The sequence below is a fragment of the Pleurodeles waltl genome, chromosome 10 (genome assembly GCF_031143425.1).
Source record: "Pleurodeles waltl isolate 20211129_DDA chromosome 10, aPleWal1.hap1.20221129, whole genome shotgun sequence".
In the NCBI taxonomy this organism is placed as follows: Eukaryota; Metazoa; Chordata; class Amphibia; order Caudata; family Salamandridae; genus Pleurodeles; species Pleurodeles waltl.
The window spans coordinates 990,476,235-990,499,643 of record NC_090449.1 but is presented as its reverse complement, the minus strand read 5'-3'; positions in this window follow the sequence as shown (position 1 = coordinate 990,499,643).

Here is a 23,409-nt window from a genome sequence, read left to right as displayed (position 1 = left end):
AATTGTTGACGATCTGTTGCCGCCTGCGTATACCAGCGGCCGTGTTCTGTAGTTCCCCCTCATGTTGCAGGCCAGCATCCTCCTCTTCCTCCTCTTTAGGCATGTGTGGCTCTGGTTCCAGGAGGGGAATGTTCCTTTTGATGCAAATGTTGTGTAATATTGCACATGTTAGGATGATCCGACAGACCATCTTCGGGGAATATAGGAGGCTACCACCAGTGATGTCGAGGCACCGGAACCTTGACTTGAGGATGCCAAAGGTCCTCTCGACAATGCTGCGTGTCCTCCTATGTGCGTCGTTGTAGGCACGGTCTGCAGCAGTACTTGGGTTGCCAAATGGAGTCATAATCCATGGCTGGATGACATACCCCTGATCAGCTGCAAGAGAAAATGATTGGGATCATGTTGATGTAGCTGGCCCTATTGAAATGCCCTTTCATGGCAGTAGTTGTCTTGTGTTGTCTGTGATACTTTTGTGTTCTAATGTAGCATCCTAGGCTTGTAGGATGTACTATCTGCATTGTGTTGTTTCCTTGGCTGAACGAGTGTTTGTCTGCTAACCGGTTGTCAGCAGTATGTTTTGGGATTTGCAGTACAGTGGGCCCTCCCTAGCATTGTGACTTGTGATACAGGTATCCGTGTGTCTTCACTGGGGGTGAGATGATAGTTCCATACACAGCTAAAATTGACAGTGTGGTTAACACGTTCATATCAATGTACCCTGGACATCCCATACCTTTAGACTTATGCAATGGATTAATGTAAACATGATTGAGACGCTTACAATTTTCAAGGTGACATTTAGGCAACCACACTCATTGACGTCTTCACATTAGGCTGTACAGTAATTTCCGATGTGTGACAGGTTCAATGGTGACCTAAGACACATGGCTAGCGATGTCGCGACCTCAGTGTGTTCCTGTTCACATGTTGCTGTTGTGGTGAATGTGTTGTGTGTCCTAGAGGGTTGCTGTGCAGTGTATATATAAGTAGGTTTTTGTACTTACCAACAAGTAGTCCATTGCCATACCGTCCATCCTGGAAGTGTTGGTTGATGGTAGAGTGACGGAAGATGAAGGAGTCATGGACACTCCCAGGATATTTAGCCACAATGTTGGTGATCAATCCTTGGTGATCGACTATGGCCTGCACATTGATGGAATGTGTGTGCTTCCTGTTGCGGTAGAGGTGTTCAGTTGCAGCAGGTGGCACAAGGCGTACATGTGTGCAGTCGATTGCACCAAGGACGTGTGGGAAGCCACTAATGAGGTAGAACCCCTGTTTTGTTTCCTGCTGCTTCTGCAATGTGTTAGGGAAGCAGATGTGGTGGGGTGTAAGTCCAATGATGGCATCCAGTACCTTGGGCAAAAAGGCGGAGAATGATGGTTGTGATATTCCGGCAACCAGGGCACCAGTTGTTTGAAAAGAGCCACTTGCCAGCATATGAAGTAAGGCAAGCAGCTTGGTTTCTGTTGGGATGGTGCGGGGTGTCAGCAAAGTGGGGGCCAACTGCGGTTCAATGTTGCGCAGCAGCTGCTGAATGGCCTGCCAGTTCAACCTGTACCTCTGGAAGATGTTGTGTTCCGTGAGGCCCTGAAGGGTAGTTCTGGGGTGGAATATCCTCTCCTGCCTTCTGCGCTGCCTTTGGGGTCCCTGCTGGTGTTGTTGTAGCTGCTGTTGTTGCTGCTGGGCTCTGCGTCTGCGTGCTTGCTGGATTAATATCACCTCCATGGCTCCCTGTTTCTGCTCTGCTGCTCTGCTGTTTGTTCTGTGTGTTCTGATTAAATACAGGTGTGTTTGCTCCATTTTAATGCCTGCCCTGAAGCAGGCGTTACATTTTGACGCAAACCGGGCTGTGCGTCATTTTCTGGCTCCGCCTCCCGGCCGTGCATCACTTTTGCCCGAAAGCATAAATACGACGCACGGCCGTTTAAGCCATTTTTTGGATCGGATATACCTACCTTTGCATATCATTAACGCAAGGCGGGTTGCCGCATCCAAAAAATGATGCACACAGCGGAATTTTGTCATCCACGGGCTCGGGCGTCAAAGTTTAACTACGGGGCAACGTTTGCGCTGAATATGCGTCAAAAGTTTTGACGCACATTCGGCACAGACGGAGTATAAATATGCCCCTGGATTTACTATAGACCACACTGTCCTTCCTGGAATTCCAGGATTCAAGAGCCTTAGGCTCTAAACAATGGACACAGAAAGAATACTATGATCATTTAGGTCAGTCCCCAATGTCTCCAACTTGGAAAAAACATTGAACATTTGATGGGACACTACCATTTAATCAAGTAAAGATTGACTACGAGGAGGATGAAATGTAGGAAGCAGGAGAGTCTTCAGGGGATCTGGCATTAGAAAAAATAAATTCATACATTCTCAAACTTTCCAGCCTGTCTGTCTAATCTGTTTTTTTATGACAAAACTGCCTCAAAAATGTACCACAGCTCATCAAGTGAATTATAACCAAAGGTCATACAGGCTGAGTTTGATACTTTGGCATTAAAGTCCCCTATGGTTGTAACCAAGGGGCATTCCTCCAGAAGACTGATACTTCGAACAAAAGGGAACATGGAGTTAACTAAAGTATCTTGAGCCTTACGGGGGGCAGATAAATACATTTACAAGCAAAAAAGATGACAACCAACTCTTCATTCTCATTGGACATTACTAATTTTAAACAGAGGCAAAGACTTGACGGATGAACAATTACCTTTGGATCCCAAGTGATATTATTTCTAGGTAAAATAGCAATTCCAGGGCATTTTACAGAAGGTTGTGCTACACTGTCTGAATCTCACACAACATCAATAATATCCTACATGTAACAGCAACTCTGTGCTCCACTTCTCTCACAGGCAACCTAGCCAATGTCACCATGGACAGGATAGCAGAGACTGTCACTACCCGTCTGGACGAAGGCCCCAGTGAGGACAACACACCTGGATGTGTGGACACTGAAGACGAAGATGGCCATTCAGTGATACCTGGTCAGTCAACAACTGTCATCCTCACACTGCCCACATCGACTCTTCCCAGCCCTGTTGCATTTACATCACAGGCAACCATTCATTCCCAAATCTGTGTCCAAGGAATGTATCATCCATTGTATGCCCCATGGTACATGTACCTGAGTTTCCTCTTGTCACCCCTGATATAGAAAGGAGATAGGACAAAGCAGAAAACATTCCTAAATTCAGACAAGTCATGCTCACAAGAGTGACTTTGCATGTGCATTAACAGAACATGACAATGTAGACCACTCTTTTGAACACAATACCAAATTACAGCCTGCATGCATAACTCTCTCATAGGCATTGGAGCTACCTAAAACCTCATAGCTGATGGTAAAAAGGAGGTGACATGCTACCGATCAACTCTAGGTTACAAAATTAAATCACAGCATCAGGATTACATCACATACCTTGAGTCAGTTGAAGAACAGATTGATGAGATCTGCCCTGAAGTCTCCTGGTTCATCTCAATCTGGCTCAACATCACTTGGCAAAATAGCATTTCCACCCACAGGTTCTGCTGGCTCCCCCTCATCTGGTAGGAATGGTATCTGACGTATCAAGGCAAGATTGTAGAGCATGCATCAGGCAACAATTATTTGACACACCTTGTTTGGTGAGTAGAGGAGGGCTCCTCCTGATCTGTCCAGGCAGCAAAATGATTCCTTCAGGAGCCCACAACTCCGCTCCAGGACACGCCTTGCCCCTCGCTGGGCCTTACTGTAGCGGACTTCCCCTGGCGGGGTTGGGTACCTCACTGGTGTCGACAAACAAGGATGGTTTGGGTAGCCAGAGTCTCCTGTGAGCAAATATATAGAAATTCACAAACATATATCAAGGATATGCACAATTGTGATAGTAGGAGACAAAACTTTGCAAACACACATATCAAATGTGACTTACTAGCCAGCCAGGCCTTCTCTGTGTTGAGGCGTGTCATCAGCAGTGGGATATTGTCGTTCCGCATGATGAAGGATTCATGGACTGATCCTGGATACTTTGCACTGACTTGTGAAATGTACTGGTCTGCCAAACACACAACTTGAACGTTGATGGAGTGGTAGTTTTTCCTGTTCCTAAATACCTGCTCATTGACATAACTTGTACGATGGGAGGAATGGTATAGGGGTAGAGAATGGCAGGCATCAGACTCGCTCCAACTGATCACAAAGATCAATGATTATACGCCTATTCAGATGAGATATCTGGATAGTATGTCTCTCCTCCATGGTGTGCAGGTCTACTAGTTGGCGGTACACAGGAGGTTGTCTTCCTCTCGTCATGCCCCAGTAACTATGTGGAAACATATAAATTCTGCATGTGACAAGAAAAATGCACACATAATGGACATGTACTTATAAAACTCATACATATGTGCCATAGAGGTTGGTTACAACATCTGACATCTACAGTACAGCATATTGGTGCACATTCCCTCAATTGCCTAATGTACTATATATGCATTTTTATCTGTGACTGTCAGTATTTGTTAGTCAAATCTACTTTACATGTGAAACACATTTTGTATCAAATATTCTACATTACCCACATACATAGGATGTTGAAAATAGGCGTACATGTCTATCACCACAAATCCCTCTGTTACACAGCTTTAACTACTCACATGCACAAATAGACTACTAAACCTGAAGACAGAACTTATTGATATGTAGCACATTATAGTTATTTGTTAATGACGCAGATTCCAATACTTTTCAATACATGAAATGTGCTCAAAATGGCAGCCCCCTGACCTACTGTACTGCTCATGTGGAAGTGACCTAACTCTGCCAGCGGATGTCGTCATGGCAGTAGGCAGTCACAACTGCAGTGGAAATTGCCATTGGAGCACATTGCTGCCTTTTGGTGGACTAGGGCCAATGGTGATGTCCACCATCGGTGACGGTCCTGTACTTGGCAGACGTGACCACCTTTGTATTCAGTAATGCTCACTTGACTCCTGACACTGATGCCAGCAAGATCTCCTCTACCTAAGCTGCTGTGTACTGCTTCTGGGAGCTATCCTGCCACATCCTGCAGGTAATAGGGTCCCAGCCCTCACCCTAGAAGAGCTGGACAGCTCAGGGAGGAAGTCCTACCCCAGTATGACCAGCTACATGGTGCACCAGAGGAGCAGGTGGGTCCTATGTGTGAAAGATAGGGTGTATTATGGTGTACCTGAAATGTAAAGTTGTGAATGTGTTGATGCATGCAGATGCTAAAATGTGCATGAGTGTGAACTGAGAGGATGGAAATGTTTGCCTACTTGCTGTCACTGTAGAGTTCTGTCACTTGTGTTTGTATGGTACATGTGGACATGACTTTTTGCTTTTGTCCGTGTCATCTATGCAGGTCAATGCCCATAAAAAAAGGGAATCTGGAGTGCCATTTCCAAGCAAGCACGGGCCCTCAGGGCCCACAGCCAGCAGAGCACCTACTGTAGGAAGTGGTGGGAGGACCTGAGACGCTGGGTCTGGAAGACTGCAGAGGCCCAGCTGGGGATGTGTTCCCAATGAGGGAGTGGTGCCCATCAGACCTTGACCTCCCTAATGGCCCGCATTTTGGGGGTGGTCTACCCTGAGGTGGATGGGCATTTGAGGGCAGCACAGCAGCCACAAGGGGGTAAGTACTGACTAAACACATGTACATGCCTCTCAGTTAAGTGTATGCTGTCTAAGAATCCCAGCTATTATAATGTGGTAAGTGCTACAGATAAAGGATTTCCTAGGAAGACATAGTACTACAGTTGCCACCATTGATGCACAGATGTGGACATTGTATGGTGTGTAGGGACATGTTACTCACCTATGTTAACCAAATAGTATGACAGTATGCGGTGGTGCACATGCAACAGTATCATATGTGTACCTCTACACTGCTATGCATATGTGTAACCTGCTGTGTCATCCTTCCCACCTACTGATCCATAGTCCATATACCCAATTGGCAAGTAGTTCAGCTCTCTGGTCTTTGACCAGTCCTATTCCACTGGATCTAGCTCTATGTGCTACATTGGGTCTGACAGATGAGTAGCAGGGCAAAATAATCATGTGTGCAATAGATGGAAACTTCATGTGAGGCTGTCATCCCAATCGTGAATTTGACATGGCATACTTAATATACTCCCTCTGAGGTGTAAGGAGGTGTCTTGATTGTTATGTTCGAACAATACATTGACAAATGTGATGTTTGATCAGGGTGGACATACTTCAAAGTGAAAAGCACGGTGGTAATAAAATATTAACAGTGTAAGACATTTCTTTGACATGTGTTTTAAATCATTTTTTACTATGCATATGGTATTGAGAAGGTAAGTGGCTAGCCTGCTGATCCCTTAGGCCACGTATTTTGTCCATGCTACATAGGAAAGTGTCCTAACAGTATGGCTGCAACATTCACTGTCTTGTGCCTACATCATGTTCAATTGGTACTTTGTGCCTTTTGTTATGTTGATGCCTCTATTTTGCCATACTTACCTTTGCTAATCTGAGGCTGGTAAAACAGATTTTGTAATGGATCAGCTCATTTCAGCCTGACTTAATAGTGTAGCAGGTATTCCTTTTGCCATGGACACATTGGTGGAATGGGATATGTTGTCAGTCAATTTGCTGGACTCTAGGTGTCTGTGTACATCATAGTTACATTAGAATTGGGTATGTCTGTGTTACTTCAGCCCTAAGATGTTAGGTTACATATGTTTGGACAGATGTTCGTGATGTAGGTTTGTTGATGTATTCATGTAGAGGTTTCTACTCAGCATGATAAGTGGAATAGTATGTGGCCTTAATCCACATGATTAGTGTCCATTGTTTTGGACCTGTTGGTATGCTCCCTGTGGTTGTTTGTGGCTTTTCATGTGTGCAAAGTAGGACCCTATTGCTGAACATGACCTTGTTGTCTATGTGTCAATAAATAATATCAGTGGTCCTGAAACTCTATCTAAACATTTTTAAAGGATTTTTGATAGATGTTTTACTGACATGCTATGTAATTTTATGAGCCTCACTATTGACATGTGTAGTGATTTCAACTGAGATATTTGACATTGTGAATGTTAAGGACAGAGTCACACATTACGTGTATGATTTCAAAGCAACATGCTGTGTTGTAGGTGAAGTGAGATGAGGTTACGTCATGAAAGATAAGTACTGGTGATAGACTGGGCAACTGTGGACTAAGGGAAGACATGATATTGTGATGTCAGTTAACATCATTTGATAAGGATTATTTGTTGATGCACAGTGATGATCTGTATAGGGAGAGACTTTTGATGTTGACAATTCATCTTGTGCATAATTAGTTTGTGTTACAGCTGCATTGATGGGACTGTGATGTAGTGGTCAGATGGATGGCTTTTGTTGTAGGTGAGACTGTTGACACATAGGATTGTTGGAAGTATGTAGTTGTGACATGATGTAGGCTCTAAATAGTTCCTACCTAGATGTGATGTTACTGTTGTGTATGATGTAATGTATGTGTATGCTAAGAATGAGATGACCCGGTCTCTGGCCCATATTTATACTTTTTGACGCAAAACTGCGCTAACGCAGTTTTGCGTCAAAACAATTAGCGCCAGCTAACGCCATTCTGAAGCACCATGCGGGCGCCGTATTTAATCAATGACGTTAGCCGGCGTTAGCCACCGGTGCTGCCTGGTGTGCGTGGAAAAAAACGACGTACACCAGGCAGCGCCGGCGTAGGGGGATATGGGGCTTGGGCGTCAAGAAATGGGGCAAGTCAGGTTGAGGCAATTTTTTCGCCTCAACCCGATTTGCGCCATTTTTTTTCACTCCCAACCCCCATAGAAATTACTCCTGTCTTAGCAAAGACAGGAGTCATGCCCCCTTGCCCAATGGCCATGCCCAGGGGACTTCTGTCCCCTGGGCATGGTCATTGGGCATAGTGGCATGTAGGGGGGCACAAATCAGGCCCCCCTATGCCACACAAAAAAAAAAAAAAAAACACTTACCTGAACTTACCTTAATGTCCCTGGGATGGGTCCCTCCAGCCTTGGGTGTCCTCCTGGGGTGGGCAAGGGTGACAGGGGGTGTCCCTGGGCGCAAAAGCGGCAGTACGTCATTTTTTTGACCCGCACATGCCTCGGAGTCGATTTTTTAGATGTGAACGCCTACCTTGCATCTCATTAACGCAAAGTAGGTGTCCACGCTAAAAAATGACGCAAACTCCATGGACTTTGGCGCTAGACGCGTCTAACGCCAAAGTATAAATATGGAGTTAGTTTTGCGTCGAAATTGCGTAAAAAAAAACTACGCAATTCCGGCGCAAACGGAGTATAAATATGCCCCTCTGTTTCTCTGCATCAGCATTGCCGGGGTGAAGGAGACCGGGCACAGCCAAGTGGAGAAGCTGCTGGCCACAGGACCAAAAGTGCTGATACCACTGGCACCGAGGGACCCAGGTGCCCAGAGAGCGAGGGGAGTGCCACGGGGGAGAAAAGATCCAGTTCGTCATCTTCAGACTCCTCCTACAGTGGACACTCCCTGGTGGTAGCGGACCCATCTGGGACCACCCCAGGACCTTCTCAGTCCGCCACCCCCTTACTACCACCACCCTCCCTGTCACTCCCCACCCAGTTGGCAATGCCCACTCACCCAAAAAGGTGGATGCCTCCTTTGCCACAGGCACCTCTGCCCCTTTCATCCCTGCTGACCTCAGTGAGGAGGCTACTGACCTCCTGAGGATCATCTCTGTGGGTCAGTCGACCATTGTGAAAGTCATCCAGGGACTGGCAACTCACGTCCAACAGAGTAGTGCATTGCTGGAGGGCATTCATGGTGCACTGGCTGGCCTACAGAGATCCTTTTCAGGCTCTGGCCTCCACACTGATGGCAGCCAGTCATCCGTTGTCTCCTTCCCCTTCCACCTTCCTCCTCCCAATCCCAAACCCCTCTTCCCGACCCAGCCACAGCACACAGACAAACAAACATGCATCCACCTCAAAATCCAAGGGTAGCTCAGACAAGCACAAGCACCACAAGACATACCACTAGCATGCACACAAGCAACATCCACCTGCACACACAGCAACAGTCACAACCTGCCCTGACACCCCCACCACCCCAGCATCACTGACAGCACACCTGACACACCTGCAGACACCACACCAACATTCACAGATCCAGCCACTACACTTATTCTGCCCCCAGACAGCCACAGCAGAACCTCAGACATCCATCCCAGTCATCATACTGGCAGACACCACAACCACAGACATGCCTACTTGCAGCACATCCACCATACCAGCAGTCACCACCCCAACAGACATTCACCCGCCTCCACAGCATCTCCCAGCACCGCCACTCCTCTCCTCCCAAGACACATAAATACCCTCACTCACCCACCCAACAGACACCCACCACCTACAGACCTACCTCGCACAAACATGCATCTAAGAAATCCACACTAACACCTTGGACAACACCCTCTGCTTTCACACCCAAACCCTTTTGCTATGACGGTCCCCGTGTGCCTAAAAAAGCTTCCATTGTGGAGTTTACCTTTTTCCTTCTCCTCTCCCACTCTCTGATACCCCTAAACAGTTTGTGTCCCTCCCCAAGTCCGGACCTTCCACCTCCAAGACCTCCCCTGCCAGCCCTGCAAGTTCACATGCCCCTCCCCCTTCCAAAAAGTCAACCCCTCCACCTGAAAGCCAACCCTCCTCTTAACCTAAGACCAAGCCCAAACCTCCCCTCCTTAGCCAGATCCCAAAGGCCCCCTCTAAGACCTAAACCCAAACTCCCCTCCCACCTCACCAGATAGCCCCTGAGGTGCCTGCCTTCCCCATAGAAGCCCCTACCTGTGGAAGTTTCATGGCAGTCAGGAGTCAAGCTCAGGGCACACATATGTGCACTGTGTGCATTGAGACTTTTAATGATGGACTGGCCTATGTTTTTTGTCTTACAAATATTATGGTTTTAACAATTATATGAACCAACTAGTTCTTGGTTTCCTTGTTACATCTGTGTCATGCATTTCTTTCCCTAGCATGGATTTATTCCTGGCTGACATTAGTTGTCTGTCTGTATGTGTGTGTGTGTTCTGCTTGGGATACGTGTGTTGTTTAGGCAGTATGTGAGGTTGTGTGCAGTGCTTTTTGTCTGCAAGTAGTAGCGTATGTGTTGTGTGATGGGTATTTGTGTGCCCAAGAGGTATTATTGTGGTGTTATTATCTGTCGTTTGTGTTGAGATGTGTTTGTTGGTGTGCTGTGTGGTTTTGTGTGCTTTGACTGTGTACGTTTTATATGCATGAAATGTTAGCCACGGTGTTCTTTGTAAGTCAGTTGCTAACTAGTATGATTCTGTATTTGTATGTATTTTTTGCTTGTTGGTGTTACATTGTGATGTATATGTGATGTGTACCTGGGAAGTGTCCCCTGTGGGTCCCTGCCAAGTGATTGCAGGTGGTGTGTGTAGGAGGCTGGCCTGGTTTGTAGTGGGTACCTAAGGTACTTATGCCAGGTCCAGTTATCCCTTATTAGTGAAATGTAGGCAGTGTTCTAGCAGCCTACGAAGACTAGAGGTAGCTGTAGCAGAGCAGCTTAGGCAAAGCTCCTTCAATATCACTATAGTTACACAGTACTTCTAAAAAGTAAAAGACAATACTCAGTGTTACCAAAAATATAGGTACTTTATGTTAGTGACACAAGGCCAAAAATATCTTAGAGGCAATATCCCTCCTGGAGGTAAGTATTATACACACTATATACACTGGTAACCAAAATCAAGTGAGTAAACAGTCATAGAATAGTGCAAACAGTAGAAAATACAATAGAATGTAATAGGCCTAGGGGCAACAGAGACCATATACTAAGAAAGTGGTATGCAAATAACAAACTCCCCCCAGGCAAGTGTAGTGTGTAGAGGGGCGCTGGGAGTGTAAGAAAACACCAAAGGTGGGCAAAGTACCCTACTACAGAGCCCAGGAAAGTAGGAGTAAAGTACTGTTAGTTTCCTAAGGACACACTACAAGTCATGATAAGAGATATTGCAAGAACAAAGCAGAACTTCAATCAACAACCAGTGGATTCCTGGACCTGAAGACCTGTGAAGAGAGGAGACCAAGTCAAGAAGTTGCAGAAGATTCCAGGAAGGACAGGAGCCCCTTCCAACCTAGAAGATGGGGTAAAAGTGGAACCTCCGGTTAGAAGAAGAGTACAGAAGAGCACCAAAGATGATGGCTGTGGGTTCCTGTGTGGTGCAGGAGATGTCCCACATCGTGTTGCTGGATGCAGGCTGTTTGCGATGCTGAATTCTGCTGACAAGCCTTGGTTCATGCAAGTTTGCGTTTTGCGTCAAAGTGGTTCTGCCTGGACCCAGGAGGGACCTGATGGTCTCAACTTGGACTGTGGAGACAGAAGGGGCTGTCAGCACTGTAGAGAGCTCACAGAAGATCAGGTAGCACCCATAGGAGTCCCAGGACACGGGGACAAAGAAGACACAAATGTGCAGTTGTCACAGCACAAAAAAGGTGGGTCCCATGCCACCAGAGAACAACTCAGCGAGTTGTGCATCGCAGGATAGAGTGCTGGGGACCTGGGCTACACTGTGCATGAAGGATTCTTGGAAGAAGTGCACAGAAACCCAAGGAGCTGGAGATGACGCGATGCACAGGCATACTATCGCTGCATGGGGACCCACGCTCTTACCTCCACCAAATTTGGACAGCTGGACCTTAGGACAGTCTGGGTCACATCGGTCCACCACATGTGTTCCAGGGAGCACAATCCTCATCAGGAGAGTACCGGTTGTCATCGCGGAAGGGTGCCTGCAGAAGCAGGGAAGTGACTCCGTCACTCCCTGGGAGATTCCTTCAGTTCGTCTGGTGCAGGGTGAAGACAGGGAGTCCTCAGAGCGTGCACACCTTGGAAACTGTTGAAATGCTGGCTGGAGCTGAAGTTGCAGGTCACAGGAGTCATCCTGGATACTTTGTTGCAGTTACAGCAGCTCCTGGAGCAGTCTGCAGTTGATCAAACGGTCAGAAGCTGAAGCAGAGGATGCAGAGGATTCCAGGAGGAGTCTTGCAAGCTGAATCTGAGGAAACACCAAGAGGAGAGACCCTAAATAGCCCTCAGAAGGGGATTGGCTACCTACCCAGATTATGCACCTATCGGGGGGTCACTGACATCACCTGCTGGCACTGTCCCCACACCTTGGAATCCAAATGGCTAACACCAGTAACACACTGGAGGAGCTCTGGGCACCACCCCTGGGGTGGTGATGGACAGGGGGAGTCCTTTGTCCAGTTTTGTGCCAGAGTAGGGACTGGGGTTCCTAAACCGGTGTAGACTGGCTTATGCAAGGAGGATACCATCTGTGTCCTTCAAAGCATTTCCAGAGGCTCTGGGAGGCTACCCTTCCAAAGCCTGTAACACCTATTTCCTTTGGGAGAGGGTGTAATACCCTCCTCCCAAAGGAAATGCATTATTCTGCCTTCCTGGGATTGAGCTGCTCAGTCCCCAGGAGGGCATAAACCTGTCTGTCAGGTGCCAGCAGCTGGGGCTACAGTGGAAACCTCAGAGAGCTGGTTTGGCAGTACTGGGGGTCCATGGTGGAGCCCTCAGAGTGCATGGGATTGGCTCCCCAATACCAGATTTGGAATGGGGGAACAGTTCAATGATCTTAGACACCTCACATGGCCATATTTGGAGTTACCACTGTGAAGCTACATCTATGTATTAACATATATGTAGTGCATGCATGTAATGGTATCCCCACACTCACGAAGTTCAGGGAATTGGCCCTGGACAATGTGGGGGAACCTTTGCTAGTGCAAGGGTGCCCTCACACTTAGTAACTTTGCACCTAGCCTTCAGTAAATTAAGGTTAGACATATAGGTGAATTATAAGTTACTTAAGTGCAGTGAAAATGGCTGTGAAATAGTGTGGGCACTATTTCACTCAGGCTCAGTGGCAGTCCTGATGAAAGGTTTGTCTGAGCTCCTTATAGGTGGGAAAACAAATGCTGCAGCCCATAAGGATCTCCTGGAACCCCAATGCCCTGGGCACCTAGGTACCATGTACTAGGGAGTTATAAGGGGGGGTCCAATGTGCCAACTGGAATTAGAATATGGAGTCACTAAAGTATAATGACAAATTTGGTAAGTAGAGAGAGCATAAGCACCAGAGTTCTGGTTAGCAGAACTTCTGTGACACAGTTAAGCATACTGACAACACACACATAGGCCGCAAACTATGAGCACTGGGGTCCTGGCTAGAAAGATCCCAGTGAGACAGGCAAAACACACTGGCAAATAGGGTTTTAACTATGAGCACTGGGGTCCTGGCTAGCAGGATCCCAGTAACACAGTAAAAACATACTGACAAACACTCACAAACAGGCCAAAAGTGGGCGTAACCATGCTAGTAAGAGGCTACTTTCTCACAGTGCAGTTGTATTGTGTTTGTGACATGTTGTGTTTTTGTGTGGTACTGTGTGACTGTGGGCTTATGCAGTGTTTATCTGTGTGTTTGTGACATGTGTATGTGTGCGTGTGGTATCATAGCATGTTTTTGTGTACATGCAAGTGTGTGTGTGTGGCTGTATGTGAGTGTGTGTGTCACTGTGTAGTTTTGTGTGGGTATCACCTTCACACCTTCTCGACTGTTGGTTGTGTGAGTGTGCATAAATCAACAGTATTGTCTGGGTTTGCAGGAAATGGGGGAGGTCCTGAGCTGCTCCAAATGTCCTTTCCCCCGTTGAAGACCAGTTTGGCTGTTATGCCCTCATCCTGTTTTACCCTCTGCTGAGGCAGACCCCCTTCCCCAGGCACTCGTTGTCTTCAGCCCAGACCACTTTACCCCTCATCAAGGCACCCCGGCCTTGTTGTTGTTAAAGAAAGCAACATCTGGCAAGGTAAAATCCTCCATCACAACTGGGACCTCGATGGAGTCCACCACAAGGACCATGCCGTCCACCTCGCAATTGGGCCCTTTAAAAGTTCAACTTAGACATTTGGTCTAAGTTTACGACTTTGGCAATTCACAAAGGGCATTTACGAGTAGTATCTCAGGCCTAGATCTTTGGTGAAAAGGGAGAACTTTGGCCAGTTTGAGCTCCCTGAGATGCATAATCACAATACAAAGGTGAGGAGTCTAAGAGCATATCACCTACTTGATCCATATCATTGGCCATCTCTTGTTTTCCCTCGATACCTTTCATTGATAAAAAGCTCACAATTGAAGGATAAAATTTCAGATGGAACAACTGAAGCTTCTTTCAATAAGTGGATTTTTTTTCATTTCAGAGAATTATTAGATGAATTGTATGTTGCAAACAAACAACCACAACGTAGTCTTCTTTTTATCATTTCTAAGATAAAATAAGTGGCCCTGACTCCAGAATTCCCCTTCCACAAACTAACAGAATTGACCAGCACAAGTAGATAGAAAATTTAGCAAGTACTATGGAAAGTACTATACAAAGTACTATGCAAAATTTATTGTGGATAATAATATTCAAACCTATTAGTCCAGATGTAGATGCGGATGCTGAGTCCTTTGGCGTTGCCGGACACTGGTGCTGTTTCAAGATGTTGGATTTGGTGCTGGTTTAAGATGCTGGATTTGCTGTACCCAGACTGCCAACTTCGCCCAACTTTCTTCGGACACCAGACTGTCACCCACAAGCTGCACCTGGTTCGCCAACCAACCCTCATCAAACTCAGCCTCAACCACTTCTCAACCCCCTTCCTCCTGCTCCCTACTGCCATACAATGTCTGCCACCAACTAATGCTCACCCAGCCCAACCACCCACAGATGCACAATAACCCAACTCACCTTGCCTCCACAATGTGAGGGGAGGGGAGACTGTGATGGGACAGCAACAAGAGGGGAGGCAAGAAGAGGCAGGAATGCTTCCAGGGGGATCATGGCACATACTCCCTGGCCAATTCTGAGAGCCTCCTGGGCCTCCGTGGACCTGTGGGCCAAAGGCCACCAGAGACTTTCTGCAGACTAGAGACTTTCTGCAGTCTCACTGAGACTCATTGCACACCTGCACACGCACTTCCCCACTCAACCATTGGTTAATGGACTTCTCATGCACCAGGTGACATACAGCGGGTGGAAGGTGGCAGGAGGCAGGCATCAGTCAGCTGGGGCAGAAGGTTGGCACTACAACTAGTGTGCAGCCGAAGAACTGAATGAAACAGTGGCCGATGGAAAGTAGTTCACCAGCCCGACTTCTTCCTATCTCTGCATCTCCCCTGTGTCTCCTTGAGGCGGCATCTCCCTGTCATGCTCCTGTGCAAAGCGCCACCCTGCCTCCTACGCAACACGCTGCATCACAACTCTGCGTACTCCTCCCAGCAAACAACCAGCCTAGTTTTCCTTAACTATGTTTGTGGTGTCTCCACAGGTCTCTTCTTTCACTGGAAGAAGCTGTAAGGTTTTACAACACAAGGATAGCTTACAGTAACAATCACGCTTTACAAATGTAAATAATAATAACAATAATAATAATAATAATAATAACATTATTATTATTATGTATAAAAGTGTGATGTTCTCTGAATTAAATGCAATTCTTACTCCATGTCAAAAGGAAATATCCCTATTTATAGTAATAAAGAAATACGTCTAACTACAGGCTTTGTACATGTTCTTCTTCTTTAAGGCTAACAGCAGATTGCCAATGGTATGGATAAAATATATCAGTAATTACGTTTTAAGTATTGGGGAGCCATACAAAGGCTTCTAAACGTGTGCCACCTCTATTATCTGAGATAACTGAGTCAGAAACACATCATCGGGATCAAACTCAATTTGACACACAATGGACACGATATAATTAATTGTATGCGGCTTTTAAAAAAATGAACATGCTGCAGACAGTGATATTTATAGAATGGTGACTGATAAGAACAGCCTGCTGAGAGTAAAATTAGCACACCCGCTGGCTGCATGAAAGCTAGCCCTCCCAGTTGTTGAGAGATTCTGGGTTAGGTAGATATAAAAGTACAGAAGAAGAAATGCAGAGAGAAATTGACTTCTAAGGTAAGACAAGAACATAAACAAGACAGGAAGCAAACGGCACAAATAACATACAAATCAGCTAAGTGGGATAGAGATGTCCCCTTAAACTGTCAGATCATTCATCAAAAACAGTAAAAAGCAATGAAATTATTCCATGGGTTAGATGATTTTATCACATTGACATGGTTACTAAATGACTCGTGTTCTTCATAACATCTGTACTCATGGGGTTTAGAGATATTTGACTAAAGTCATGTGAATTACTGTCAGATTAAAGTTTGTATGACGCTAATGTGGCCCAAACGAGGCCAAAATCACCACGCCAGAATTACAAAGTGGCACAATGCATTAATTGAGCCACTTTGTAACGCTTTGTGCTACATTATGCCTGCACCAGGCAAAATTTATGCAAAGTGGGCGTTGGGGGGCCAAAAAAATAGCGCAAAGAAATCTAAGAGATTTGTTTGCGTAATTTTTTCAGCACTTTTAACACATGCTTATAGCTGGCTTTAAAAGGAGGCATTGTTTTAAATGGGCCTCAAAGGGCTTTGCAGGATTAGCGTCAAGATTTTTGACATTAATCCTGCAAAACTCCGAACTAGCATCACAAATTTTGATGCTAGTCCCCTAATTACCACTATTTATGTGCTGTATATCTTAGATATGGCACACACATGGTGGCATTAGGGGGTGCTAAGGGGTGCAAGAAAAGTGGTGCTGCACTGGGTGCAGGGCCACTTTTCTTAAATCAGGACCTTTGTTTCCCCATTTTGATGACTGGTCTTAGTTTCTAATTGCATTAAGACCAGTGTACTAAATCAGTACAATATTCCAATAGGTGGGTGTTAACATTATTGATATTGACACCTATGACGAGTTATGTACTTGTACTTGACACCATTTTATTTCTGTAGAATAAATACGTTTGTCAGACTTTAATATGGTCCCTGGTTGTAGGTATTCTAGCCCTATCTGTACTATCAGACACAGTCAGAGATCCTCAGGTGCCGCCTTGTTTGGGTGGCATTCTCTCTTTTCCACCGTGCATTCCAAAGTAGGTACAGAAATACTATTTGCAGCAGTAGCTCCCTCCAATGTGGATCCTTTTTTTAGGGGAATTGCAGCTCCTTGGAGGGGCATAGGTACTCTGTAACCCGTGTCACCATGTACCTTTCACATCTTAACTGGGCACCTCTTTAGATAATAAATGTGGTCAAACAAAGCTTCCTTACCATCACGCTGCCCAACTCGCCATAGACCTTGGATGGATGAGGAGCCTCAAGACCTGCAGAAGTATAGGTGTGGTTGGAAGCATCTACCTACCCAAGTATAGGCATATAAAGTGCCATGAACCTCCCCAATACACTCTCTAATAGTGGAGAAAGAGAATGTGATTTGGGGGTTTTCTTGTAACTTAGAATGGAGTAAAGATTCTATCATGTGGCACACCTTGCTAGTGTGCTCTAGATACAAGTGTATTTTGCCTGCACCAGGAGTTATTAGCATGAAATACACCTAATCCCTTATGCCTCAAAGTATGTTCCATAACTAAGACAAGATGTCAACAATTGTGACAATAAGCCAACATTTGGTAAGGTACTACTATAGGGGAAGACCTTATAAAAAGACTAATCCGTCAAGACAAAATGGAGTAAATTGAGTACACAATTTTTCTGCTTACCAAATGAGGAATTGATAAAAACCAGTACTGCTTTATTTTTGTGACAAGTAATTGGCATAATTTGCCCAGAAACAGTATTTAACAGCAAAACAAAGGAAGCACTGAGTTATTTTCGATATCATGACATATATTCATAATATAAGGAATGGAATCCTGCAATCCCTTTGTAAATGCCTGCCTCTAATTTCTTTATAATTGTTGACTTCTGACAAACCCAGTTGCCGATTATAAAGAAAAGGCATCAGAAGTCAACTGTAGTAACTTAGGGCCAGATGTACGAAGCCTTTTGCATGTCGCAAACTGCGAAAAACACAGTTTGCGGCATGCAAACGGCCGAACGCGATGCTCATTCCCAAATTGCGAGTCGGTACCGCCTCCCAATTTGGGAATGCGACTCGCAAATAGGAAGGGGTGTTCCCTTCCTATTTGCGACCGCATCGCAATGCAGAGTTGCTTTGTGACCGCGAATGCGGTCGCAAACCAACTCGCAGTTACCACCAGTGTCACACTGGTGGTAACTCATTCGCAAAAGGGAAGGGGTCCCCATGGGACCCCTTCCCCTTTGTGAATGCCGAAAAAAATATTTTTTCAGAGCAGGCAGTGGTCCTATGGACCACTGCCTACTCTGAAAAAAACGAAACCAAATGGTTTCGGTTTAGTTTTCATTTTGCAGCTTGTTTTCCTTTAAGGAACACGGCTGCAAAATAAATAAAAAAACTGCTTTATTGAAAAAGCAGTCACAGACATGGAGGTCTACTGACTACAGCAGGCCACCATCCCTGTGAGTGCAGGGACTCGCTATGGGGTCGCAAACTGCGACCCACCTCATGAATATTGATGAGGTGGGTCTTTGCGACCCCATAGTGAGTCGCAGAAGGTGTCTGAGACACCTTTCTGCATCCAATTTCGCGAGTTTCAAATTGCGAGTCGGTCAGACTCGCAATTTGCAAGTCGCAAAATTGGAGTTTCCTACATCTGGCCCTTACTCTAGCCACGTCTTGATGTCACAAAGCCTGCTGCCAGAGCCTGCAGCCGAGGTGAATGGCAGATTAGGTAAAGGAGCAGCTGTATACTGAAACAAAAAAGACATTTTGCTTTTCTTTCTTTAGCCTATTTTTTTAGCTTAAAGTGGCATGCAGAAAGAACATGTTTATTTTTGCATTCTTTAGAGAATTATAGTAAAGTAAGAATCTGCCTGCATGTTTCCACACATTTGGAGCCACTCCAACTTTTTAAAAGAAAAACCTGACTTGTATTATTCTGTATTTTACATGTTTTAGCAAGCAATATCTAACAGGTTTTTGATGTGGTAAATTTTGTACTAGAGGTTCTATTTTTATTCTTCATGTTTGCAAACCTGCTCTCTTTTATATGAAAGAGCTGCACACAAAGGTTTTGAGTGGTTTGTGGGAAGGGTGATGTGTGACCCTGTCATATAGGATAAGGATATTGCAAGTCATCTTGGAGCTCCATAGCCCTATAAAGAAAATTGGCCTTTGGCCTTGTCCCTCACTATTGTTATTGTTAGGGCTGACAGCCTTAGGGTGGTCTTCCCCCAACCCTTTTGCCTACTCACCTCTATTTTGCTGATTTGTTTTTGTTGGCCTTAGGACTGTGAGCACTCTGCCACTGCTGACCAGTGCTAAAGTGCATGTGATCTTTCCTCTTAACATGGTTTGATTGTTACACCCACAAATGGCACATTTCATTTACTTATAAGTCCCTAGTAAATTGCACTACATGTGCCCAGAACCTGTAAATCAATTGCTACTAGTCCTTTGTACAAGAAGCTATGAAATCAAAAAGGTGAAGAACAAATACTGGGGTTTAGTGGAAGAGAAAGTGGACTTGGCGGAGAAACCACTTTTCATCTTTAAAAGAGAAAGGAATGGTAAGGACTATGTGGTCAGTTCCCCTTTGAGACCCTCTGTGCCCCAGATCTAAGAGCACAGTTGAATCTACCACCACTTGTGGGACATTATAAGTGTGGTCGTTGTAATGCGTGTGAGCTGACAATGGAGATAAAGGAGTTACTCACTCCAATTGGAGATATTTACAGAAACACCACACAATGTTTTACAGTTCAGAGGTAGTCTATGCAGTAAAATGCCCCTGCTATACACTATGTATGGGCCAAACATGATCAAAGGTGAAGGCCAGAATCCTCCAACATTGCAGTAGAATCAGATGTGGGATACAGGGAGCCCCCTTAGTTGAGCATTTTCAAGATATGGGACACCGGGCAGAGAATCTGAGGTGGTGGATACTAGACAAAGTAACCCGGAACCCATGAGGGGAGATATTTTGTCCATTTCCGCCCTGAGGGAATGTAAATGGATTCATATTCTTGACTCAGTAAACTATGGCCTTAATGAATTTGAGGAATTAAACAGACAGGCAGGGCTACTTAGCAATGGCTAGCCTCACAGGGTCATTGTCAGTGGCCGCTATTGATACTTTAAAAAAAATGAAAGTTACTTAAATGATAATCACACCTGAGGGTGCAAGTAATTACGTTGTTGCATTTGACATTGAGTATGTATCACCAGCTCTGATACTGTAACACTTAAGATGTCGGTAACCAACTTTCAGCTGCATAGGAGAACACACGAATACGAAGGATGTTAACAAATGTAACTTATTTTTAGATACCAAGTGGTGTGTATAATGCTTTCTTAAGACCTAGGATTTGCCATTTATGATCATTGAGCTGTATTTTCTTGTCATCTTTGTCAGGGTATATTTATATGATGATTGCATGATTATTTTTCAGATGTTGTTTGCACAGTAAATGTCTTTGATGTTACTGTTACTGTACATGCCTAATGAGAATGGAGTCAAACTAATAACGATGTGTTGATGTCTGTAAGCGGTACTATGCCATCCATGTTACTGATATGTCACACTCCTAGCACGGACCAGACGCTTAACATTTTTGCCACACACTGAGACTAGACAGCTGACCATCGTTTTTTTGTAGAGGTCAATACAACACCATATCCGTTCATTATTTTTTGTGACATTCCTCTCGTGGGTCGAGCCGTTTTGGTATTTATTTGCCTTCATCTGATTGATTTGGTGGATGAGAAGGAGACACATGACCGCCAAGGAAGGCGTCACGGCCTTGCTTTCTCTAATGCTTGCACAGGAAGGGCTTTTGGGCGTTTTCGCGTAATTGGCTAAGTTGACATGCACGATTACAAAGCAGTCGTTCTACTTTCTCTCTATTTAAATAGGCAAGTTCACCGGCCGTGCTGCATTTGTTTGTCGCCAAGGGAAGACTTGGTTATGAAAAGGAGCTCTAATTGGTGAGTTTACGGATGCCATTACTTAGTTGTTTTTTGAAACATTATGGACTACACTTTTTGGTAAATACAAACCATTTTTTATTTGTAGAAACCCTTGGGGGTCGTGAAGATACATTGTATCCCAGATAGTTGATGCTGAAAGCCACACAAATTAGTGGTTAAGAATTTTGACAGTGAGCACAGATTTTTTTTGCTCCCCCTTTTGTTGTTTGACTGTAATTCACATTTTGTGTGTATTGCAGGCCCACTACTTATTTTAAATTTTTGTTCCATCTCACAGTGAACTCCTAAGTGTGTCTCTCCTGTAGGATTTTGAATAAATGTTTATGGATACTTATTGATCCACGTCATCGCCCTGGATAGGAGGAGTTTCTCTTTTTTCCAAAGTCTGCCTATATATAGGTAAGTCGCCTAGTGCATCAACCTTGTTTTTAAATACATTTCTAAGACAACATACATTTCTCATGTGAGCCATAGACTCTCCATAAAGGATGTTCACAACTTTTTATTCTTGAGGAAGACCCGCCGTGATGTGCAACTAGCAACACATTTACACAGGGTTTAAACGTTGACTGCAACTTTTTGTCTCATGCTCTCTGTCAACCATCCTAAAGAAGTGTCAATAATGGTTTGGGGTGTTTGTTGAGTTAGTTATATGAGAGAGAACAGACTTTGGGGGTCATTCTGACCCTGGCGGTAAAAAGCTCTTACCGCCGGTCAGAAGACCGCCATCATCCCGCCGCGGCCGCGGTAAACCGCCACGGTCATTCTGACCCACAACTGCCAAACCGCCAAAAACCCGACATCCACTGAAGCCCGCCTCATCAGCGGTCAGCGATAAACTGGAGATGACCAAACCTCCACCGTCACGCCAACACAAACACGCCCATGCCATTACGACCCACGAATCCACGCGGCGGTCTTTCAACCGCGGTATTCCATTGGCGGTACACACCGCCGCGCTCAAAATACACACACCTTTACAAAACACAGCCACATTGGACAATTCGAAATACACACACCAGATACACATACACACACCACACCCACACACCCATCACCATATAAAACACACACCCACATCACCCACAAACCCCCACAAATCGAAATTCAGAGACAAGGCGCAATACACAGAGAGAGAGCACAGGGAACGCAAACCACAACACACACAGGAACCCAACATCATCACCCACACCACATCTACGCACAAAACACCACACACCACAACACTCATCACCACAAACACCACCCCACACCTCATCCACACCACCCCATGGCACCCCAAAGACACCCCAGGTTCACGGACCAAGAACTCAGGGTCATGGTGGAGGAAATAATCAGGGTAGAGCCCCAGCTCTTCGCCACACAGGTGCAGCACACCACAATAGCCAGGAAGGCGGAGCTATGGCAAAGGATCGTCGACAGGGTCAACGCTGTGGGACAGCATCCCAGAAATCGAGAAGACATCCGAAAGCGCTGGAACGACCTACGGGGGAAGGTGCGGTCGATGGTGTCAAGATACAACATCGCTGTGCAGAAGACTGGCGGCGGACCCCCACCCACTCCACCCGAATTCACAGCATGGGAGCAAGAGGTCTTGAACATCCTGCTACCTGAGGGCCTCGCTGGAGTAGGCGGAGGAATGGACTCTGGTAAGTCTAATCTCAACTACTTCACCCCCCCAACCACCAGCATGCCAACCCACACCCCCGCCCTCACCCCTAACCCCCCAGCACACATACTCCCTGTTAATGTCTCACCAGCACAACCCACCCAACCCAAACCCCTGAATGCCAACACAAACCATGGACACCCATCACCTAAGCATGACCACTGCACATACCCATCCCCCCCACAAACCACCCTCACAACTCCTCCCACATGGGACTGCCAGCACTAGGGGACAAGGGCACCCACAAATCGCACGCCACGGCACACACAAAATCAATAACCATATTCTTTTACCCCTGCAGGGCCCGAACGCCAACACACCGGCCAGGAGGGTCCAGATTTGTCCATCCCACCCCCAGAACAGGCCCCCAGTGATGACAGCAGCTCTGTCGGCCTAGAACCTGATGACCAGCCCGGACCATCGGGGACCTCTGGACAGTCGGTTACCCTCAGTCAGCCCCAGGCCACAGCAGACCTACCCCCCTCAGGAAACACCAGCACAGCACCCACCCAGCGGGCCCATGCTTCTGTCTCCAGGACAGGTCAAGCAGCGGTGTGTCTACCAGTACAGGGCACCCAGGGTAACCCACAACCCCAACAACAACAGGGGCCTGGGGGCACTGGTAGTGGGCACACCGTCCAGGGGACAGAGGCCCAGGAACAAAGAGGAACTGGGAGGGCTGCTGTGCGACAGAGGGAGGACAGGCCTAGGGAACCCACTGTCCAAGA